Source organism: Theropithecus gelada, chromosome 20, assembly GCF_003255815.1.
Source record: "Theropithecus gelada isolate Dixy chromosome 20, Tgel_1.0, whole genome shotgun sequence".
Lineage (NCBI taxonomy): Eukaryota > Metazoa > Chordata > Mammalia > Primates > Cercopithecidae > Theropithecus > Theropithecus gelada.
The window spans coordinates 884,849-893,790 of NC_037688.1; positions in this window are offsets into that span (position 1 = coordinate 884,849).

The following is an 8,942-nucleotide window of genomic DNA, read 5'->3' on the forward strand; positions in this document are numbered from 1 at the left end:
ACGTCTTCTGATGAAAAATGGAGAGAAGCTTTTGGAGCAACTTCTTTGCGATATGGGTATTCATCTCATAGAGTTAAATCATTCTTTGTATTGAGCAGTTTGAAATCACTGTTCCTGTGGAACCTGAGAAAGGACATTTGGGGATGCTCTTAAAGTGTGCTGAAAAAGAAATACCCTCCGATAACATCAGAAACAACCTTTCTGTGAAAGTGCTCTAGGTCAAGTGAAGGCCTCTCACACAGTTAAGCTTCTGTTTTCATTAAGCAGTATCCTAACACTGTTTTAGGTTAGTCAGCTAACAGTTACTTGGAAGCGCCTTGAGGCTTATGGTGAAAGCGGAAATATTTTCAGATAGATACTGGAGAGGAGATTTCTGAGGAGCTGCTTTGTGATGTGTACATTCCACTCACAGAGTTATATTTTTCTTCTCATAGAGGATTGAGGAATCCCGTTTGGAGAAAAAGCTACCAGGGGACATTCTGGAGTATATGGATGGCTATGGTGAAAAAGCAAATATTCTAAGACAAAAACTGGAAAGAAACTTTCTGTGGAACTGATTTGGGGTAGATATGTCTATTCATCTCACATAGATAAAACTTTCTTTCTATTATGCAGTTTTGAAACTGCATCATGGAAGGATTCACGAAGGGACATTTGGGCTCACATTACGGCCTGAAGGGAAATAGTAAATATCTCCAGATAAAAACGGGGGAGAAGCTTTCTGAAAAACTGCTTTGTGATGTGTACATTCCACTCAGGGAATTATACCTCTTTTCTCATAAGTCTGTGATTGAACAATGTTTCTGTGAAACTGAAAACGTGATATTTTGCTACGCTTTGAAGACTATGGTGAAAAGTGAAATATCAGGAAATAAAACCCAAAAAGAAGTGTTCCATGAAACTATTCTCTGACGTGTGCATTCATTTCAGAGAGTTATAGCTTACACAACCTTGCGGACTTTGGAAACTCTGTCTTGAGGTATCTTAAGGGATATTAAGTGGCGCCCTGAGGTTTCTGGCTAGAAAGGAAACGTCTTGCGATGAAAACTGGAGAGAAGCTTTTGGAGCAACTGCTTTGTGATGTGTGTATTCCTCTTATAGATTTAAATCATTCTTTGGATTGAGTAGTTTGAAATCACTGTTTCTGTGAAACCTAAGAAAGGACATTTGGGAACGCTCCTAAGAATATGTTGAAAAAGGAAAACCCTCCGATGAAAACCAGAAAGAGACTTTCTGAGAAACTGCTCTAGGTCACGTGAAGTCCACTCCCACATTTAAGTTTCTGTTTTCATTGAGCAGTATTCTAATGCTGTTTTAGGTTAGTCAGCTAAGGCATTCTTCCAAGCGCTTTGATGCTTCTGGTGAAAACGGAAATATCTTCAGATAAAAACTTGAGAAAAGATTTCTGAGGAGCGCTTTGGGACGTGTCCATTCCACTCACAGAATTATAGTTTTCTTCTCATAGAGGATTGGGGAATCCCATCTGGAGAAAAATCTACCAGGGGATATTCGGGAGTTTATGAACTGCTATGGTGTAAAAGGAAATATCCTCAGACAAAAAGTGGAAAGAAGATTTCTGTGAAACTTCTTTATGATAGATATGTCTATTCATCTCACATAGATAAAACTTTCCTTCTATTACACAGTTTTTAAACTACGTCATGGAAGGATTCGCAAAGGGACATTTGGGCGCACATTCAGGCCTGTGGGGAAATAGGAAATATCTCCAGATCAAAACTGAAGAGAAGCTTTCTGAGAAACTGCTTTGTGATGTGTGCATTCCACTCAGGGAGTTATACCTCTTTTCTCATAAGGCAGTGTCTGAACAATGTTCCTCTAAAATTGAAAAAGTGTAATTTTGCAGCGCATTGAAGACTATGGTGAAAAGTGAAATGTCCTGTAATAAAAACCTGAAAGAAGTGTTGCAGGAAACAGCTCTCTGATGGGTGCATTCATTTCAGAGAGTTAAACCTTACACTGTGATGCTCAGTTAGTAAACTCTGTCTTTGAGGAATCTGTGAACTGATATTAAGTGGTGACTGGAGACTTGTGGTGAGAAAGGAAACTTCTTCCGACGAAAACTAGACAGTAGCTTTCAGAGCAACCACTTTGTGATGTGTGTATTCATCTCATAGAGTTAAATCATCCATTGAATTGAGCAGTTTTAAATCACTGTTTCTGTGGAAACTAAGAAAGGCCATTTGGGAATGCTCTTAAGAATATGCTGAAAAAGGAAAACCCTCTGATAAAAACCAGAAGGAAACTTTCTGTGAAACTGCTCTAGGTCATATGAAGTCCCCTCACACAGTTAAGCATCTGGTTTCATTGAGCAGTATTCTAACACCGTTTTAAGTGAGTCAGCTAAGGGATACTAGGAAGCGCTTTGAATCTTAGGTGAAAGCGAAAATATCTTCAGATAGATACTGGAGAGAAGATTTCTGAGGAGCTGCTTTGTGACATGCTCATTCCAATCACAGAGTTTTGCTTTTCTTCTCATAGACGATTGGAGAATCCCGTTTGGAGAAAAAGAAACCAGGGGACAATCGGGAGTACATGGACGGCTATGGTGAAAAAAGAAATATCCTCAGACAAAAACTGTAAAGAAGCTTTCTGTGAAATTGCTTTATGATAGATACATCTATGCATCTCACATAGATAAAACTTTCTTTCTATTACGCAGCTTGAAATTACGTCATGGACGATTTTGCGAAGGGACATTTGGGAGCACATTCAGGCCTGTGGGGAAATGGGAGATATCTTCAGATAAAAACTGCAGAGAAGCATTCTGAGAAACTGCTTTGTGATGTGTGCACTCCACTGAGGGAATTATACCTCTTTTCTCGTAAGGCAGTGCTTGAACACTGTTCCTGCAAAACTGAGAAGCAATATTTAACAACACATTGAAGACTATGGCAAAAAGTGAAATATCCTGAAATAAAACCCAGAAAGAAGCGTTCCAAGAAACTGCTCTCTGAACTGTGCATTCATTTCAGAGAGTTAAACCTTACACTGCATTGCCCAATTTGGAAACTCTGCCTTTGAGGAATCTGTGAAGGGATATTAAGTGGCACCCGGAGGTTTGTGGTGAGAGAGAAAACGTCTTCCAATGAAAACTGGATAGAAGCTTTTGGAGCAACTGTTTGTGATCTCTTTATTCATCTCATAGAGTTAAATCATTCTTTGGATTGAGCACTTTGAAATCACTGTTTCTGTGGAACCTGAGAAAAGACATTTGGGAATGCTCTGAAGAATATACTGTAAAAGAAATACCCTCCGTTAAAAATCAGAAGGAAACTTTCTGTGAAACTGCTGTAGGTCACATGAAGGCCACTTGCACACTTAAGCTTCTGTTTTCATTGAGCAGTATCCTAACACTGTTTTAGATTAGTCACCTAAGGGATACTCAAGAGTGTTTTGAGGCTTATGGTGAAAACGGAAATATCATCAGATAGATACTGGATAGAAGATTTCCGGGGAGCTGCCTTGTGATGTGTGCATTCCTCTCACAGAGTTATACCTTTCTTCTCATAGAGGATTGGGGAATCCCTTTTGGAGAAAAACCTACCAGGGAACATTCGGGATTATATGGATGGCAATGGTTAGAAAGGAAATATCCTCAGGCAAAAACTATAAAGAAGGTTTCTGTGAAACTGCTTTGTGATAAATATGTCTATTCATCTCATATAGATAATACTTTCTTTTATTACAGAGTTTTGAAACTGCTTCATGATGGATTCGCAAAGGGACTTTCAGGAGCACATTCAGGCATGTGGAGAAATAGGAGATATCTTCAGACAAAAATTGGAGAGAAGCTTTTTGAGGAACTGATTTGTGATGTGTACATTCCGATTATTCAGTTTTACCACTTTTATCATAAGGTAGTGTTTTAACACTGTTCCTGTAAAACTGAAAAAGTGATACTTTGCAGTGCATTGAAGACTATGGAAAAATGTGAAATATCCTGAAATTATACCCAGAAAGACGGCTTCCAAAAAACTGATCTCTGACGTGTGCATTCATTTCAGAGAGATAAAGCTTACACTACGATTTCCAGTTTGGAAATTCTGTCTTTGATGAGTCTGTGAATGGATATTAAGAGGCGCCCGAAGGCTTGTGGTGAGAAAACAAACGTCTTCTGATGAAAGCTGGAGAGAAGCTTCGGGAGCAACTTCTTTGTGATGTGTGTATTCATCTCATAGAGTTAAATTATTCTTTGGTTTCAGCAGTTTGAAATAACTGTTTTTGTGGAACCTGTGAAAGGACATTTAGGAAAACGTTTAAGAATATGCTAAAGAAGAAATACCCTCTGATAAAAAACAGAAGGAATCTTTCTGTGAAACTGCTCTAGGTCTTTTGAAGTCCATATGCTCAGTTAAGGTTCTGCTTTCATTGAGCAGTATTCGAACATTGCTTTAGGTTTTTCAGCTAAGGGATACTCGGGAGTGATTTGAGGCTTATGGTGGGAATGGAAATATCATGACATATATACTGGAGAGAAGATTTCCGAGGAGATGTTTTGAGACGTGTGCATTACACTCACAGAGTTATACTTTTCCTCTCCTAGAGGATTGGAGAATCCCGCTTGGTGAAAATGCTACCAGGGGACATTCGATAGTATATGGACGGCTATGGTGAAAAAGGAAATATCCTCAGACAAAATCTGGAAAGAAGCTTTCTGTGAAACTGCTTTGTGATAGATATGTCTATTCTTCTCACATAGATAAAACTTTCTTTCTATGACTCAGTTTTGAAACAGTGTGATGGACGGATTCACGAACGGACATTCTGGGGCACTATCAGGCCTGTGGGGAATAGGAGATATCTTCAGATAAAAACTGGAGAGAAGACTTCTGAGAAACTGCTTGAGATGTGTGCATTCCTCTCAGGTTGTTATACCTCTTTTCTCATGAGGCAGTGTTTGAAAACTGTTCCTGTAAAACTGAAAAAGAGATATTTTGCAGCACATTGAAGACTATGGCAAAAAGTGAAATGTCGTGAAATAAAACCCAGAATGAAGCATTCGAAGTAACTGGTCTCTGACATGGGCATTCCTTTCAGAGAGTTAAAGCTTACAATACGTTCCTCAGATTGCAAACTCTGTCTTTGAGGAATCTGTGAAGGGATATTAAGTGGCGCCCCGAGGCTTGTGATTAGAAAGGAAACGTCTTCCAATGAAAATTGGAGAGAAGCTTCCGGAGCAACTGTTTTGTCTGAAAGTCCATTTGGTAACGCTTTAGGAATATGCTGAAAATGAAATACCCTGTGATAAAAACCAGAAGGAAATTTTCGGTGAAACTGCTCTAGGTCATGTGAAGTCCCCTCTTCACAGTTAAGCTTCTGTTTTCATTGAGCAGTATTCTAACACTGTTTTGGTTTAGTCTGTGAAGTGATAATTGGGATCACTTTGAGGCATACGGTGAAAAAGGAAATATCTTCAGATAAAAACTGGAGAGATGATTTCTGAGGAGCTGGTTTGTGGCTTGTGCATTCCACTCACGGAGTTATACTTTCCTTCTCATAGAGTATTGGGGAATCCCGTTTGGAGAAAAAGCAACCAGGGGACATTTGGGAGTATATGGATGGCTGTATAGAAAAAGGAAATATCCTCAGACAAAAACTGGAAAGAAGCTTTCTGTGAAACTACTTTGTGGTAGATATGTCTATTCATCTCACATAGATATAACTTTATATTACGCAGTTTCCTAACTGTGTAATGGATGGATTCATAAAGGGACATTCAGGAGCTCATTCAGGAATGTGGGGAAAAAGGAAATTTCTTCAGATAAAAACTGGAGAGAAGTTTTCTGACAAACTGCTTTGTGATGTGTGCATTCCACTCAAGGAGTTTTACCTCTTTTCACATAAGGCAATGTGTGAACACTGGTCCTGTAAAACTGAAAAAGTTATATTTTGCTCTGCATTGAAAACTATGGCAAAAAGTGAAATATCCTGAAATAAAACCCAGAAAGAAGCGTTCCAAGAAACTGCCCTCTGACATGTGCATTCATTTCAGAGAGTTAAATATTACACTACATTGCCCAGTTTGGAAACTCTGTTTTTGTGGAATCTGTGCAGGAATTTTAAGTGGCGCCGGGAGGCTTGTGGTAAGAAAGGAAATGTCTTCTGATGAAAACTGGAGAGAAGCTTTTGGAGCCACTGCCTTGTGATGTGTGTATTCATCTCATAGAGTTAAATCATTCTTTTCATAGAGCAGTTTCAAATCACTGTTTCTGTGGAACCTGAGAAAGGACATTTGGGAACACTCTTAAGAACATGCTGAAAAAGAAATACCCTCCGAAAAAAACCAGAAGGAATCTTTCTGTGAACTGTTCTAGGTCATGTGAATTACACTCGCACAGTTAAGCTTCTGTTTTCATTGTGCAGTATTCTAACACTGTTTTAGGTTTGTCAGTTAAGGGATACTCGAGAATGTTTTGAGGCTTATGGTGAAGACGTAAATATCTTCAGATAGATACTGTAGAGCAGATTTCTGAGCAGCTGCTTTGTGACTTGTGCATTCCACTCACAGAATTATACTTTTTTTCTCATAGAGATTGGGGAAACTCATTTGGAAGAAAATACCAGGGGACATTCTGGATTGTATGGACAGCTATGGTGAAAAAGGAATTATGCTCAGACAAAACTTGGAAAGAAGCTTTCTGTGAAACTGCTTTGTGATTATTATGTCTATTCATCTCACATAGAGAAAATTTTCTTTTTATAACACAGTGTTGAAACTGCATCAAGGACGGATTCATGAAGGGACATTCGGGAGCACATTCATGCCTGTTGTTAAATAGGAGATATCTTCAGATTAAAAGTGGAGAGATGCTTTCTGAGAAACAGCTTGTGATGTGTGCATTCCACTCAGGGAGTTATACCTCTTTTCTCATAAGGCAGTGTTTGAACACTGTTCCTGTAAAACTGAAAAAGTGGTATTTTGCAGTGCATTGAAGCCTATGGCGAAAGGTGAAATATACTGAAAAAAAAAAAAAAAAAAACAGAAAGAAACCTTCCAAGAAACTGCTCTCTGACGTGTGCATTCATTTCAGAGAGTTAAAGCTTACAGAACGTTGCCCAGTTTGGAAACTCTGTCCTTGAGGAATCTGTGATGGGATATTAAGTGACACCTGGATGCTTTTGGTGAGAAAGGAAACGTCCTCCGATGAAAAGTGGAGAGAAGTTTTCAGAGCAACTGCTTTCTGATGTGTGTATTCATCTCATAGTTTTCAATCATTCTTTGGATTGAGCAGACTGAAATCTCTGTTTCTGTGGAACCTGAGAAAGGACATTTGGGAACACTTCTAAGAATATGCTGTAAAGGAAATGCTCTTCGATAAAAACCAGAAGGAAACTTTCTATGAGACTGCTGTAACTCACATCAACTGCACTCGCACAGTCAAGTTTCTGTTTCCATTGAGCAATATTTTAACACTGTTTTAGGTGAGACAGCTAAGGGATAATTGGGAGCACTTTGCGGCTTACATTAAAAACGGAAATAACTTCAGATAGATACTGAAGAGAAGATTTCAGATGAGCTTCTTTGTGACATGTGCATTCCACTCACAGAGTTTTACTTCTCTTCTCATAGAGGATTGGGGAATCCCGTTTGGAGAAAAAGCTGGCAGGGGACATTTGGGAGTAAAAGATGGCTATGGGGAAAAAGGAAATACCCTCAGACAAAAAAATATAAAGAAGCTTTCTGTGAAACTGCTTTGTGATAGATATGTCTATTCATCTCACATAGAGAAAACATTCTTTTATGCAGTTTTGAAACTGCGTCCTGGATGGATTTGTGAAGGGACATTCTGGAGCACATACAGGCCAGTTGGGAAATAGGAGATACCTTCAGATAAAAACTGTAGAGAAGCTTTCTGAGAAACTGCTTTGTGATGTGTGCATTCCACTCAGGGAGTTATACTTTTTTCTCATAAGGCAATGTTTGAACACTGTTCCTGTAAAACTGAAAAAGCAATACTTTGCAGCGCATTGAAGACTATGGCGAAAAGTGAAATATTCTGAAATAAAACCCAGAAAGTAGCGTTCCAAGAAACTTCTCTCTGACGTGTGTACACATTTCAGAGAGTTAAAGCTTACACTACGTTGCCCAGTTGGTAAACTCTGTCTTTGAGGAATCTGTGAAAGTATATTAAGTGGCGCCCAGAGGCTTGTGGTGAAGAAGGAATCGTCTTCCGAAGAAAACTGTAGAGAAGTTTTCAGTGGGTATTCACCTCATAAAGTTAAAGCATTCTTTGTACGGAGCAGTTTCAAATCACTGTTTCAGTGGAAACTGAGAAAGGACATTAGGGAACACTCTTACAGATATGCTGAAACAGAAATAACCTCCGATAAAAAGTAGAAGAAAACCTTCTCTGAAACTGCTCGATGTCACGTGAAATTCACTCGCACAGTTAAGCTTCTGTTTTCATTGAGCTACATTCTAACACTGTTTTAGGTCAGGCAGCTAAGGGATACTCGGGAGCACTTTGAAGCTTACAGTGAAAGCGGAAAAATCTTCAGATAGATACTGGAGAGAAGATTTCCAAGGAGCTGCTTTGTGATGTGTGCATTCCACTCACAGAGTTATACTTTTCTTCTCATAGAGGAATGGGGAATCCCAATTGGAGAAAAAGCTACCACGTGACATTCGGGAGTATATGGACGGCTATGGTGAAAAAGGAAATATCCTCAGACAAAAACTGGAAAGAAGCTTTCTCTTAAACTGCTTTGTGATAGATATGTCCATTCATCTCACATAGATAAAACTTTCTTTCTATTGCGCAGTTTTGAAACTGCATCATGGACGGATTCGTGAAGGGATATTCGGGAGCACCAACAGGCCTGTGGGGAAATAGGAAATATCTTCAGATAAAACCTGGAGCGAAACTTTCTGAGAAAATGCTTTGTGATGTGCACATTTCACTCAGGAAGTTATACCTCTT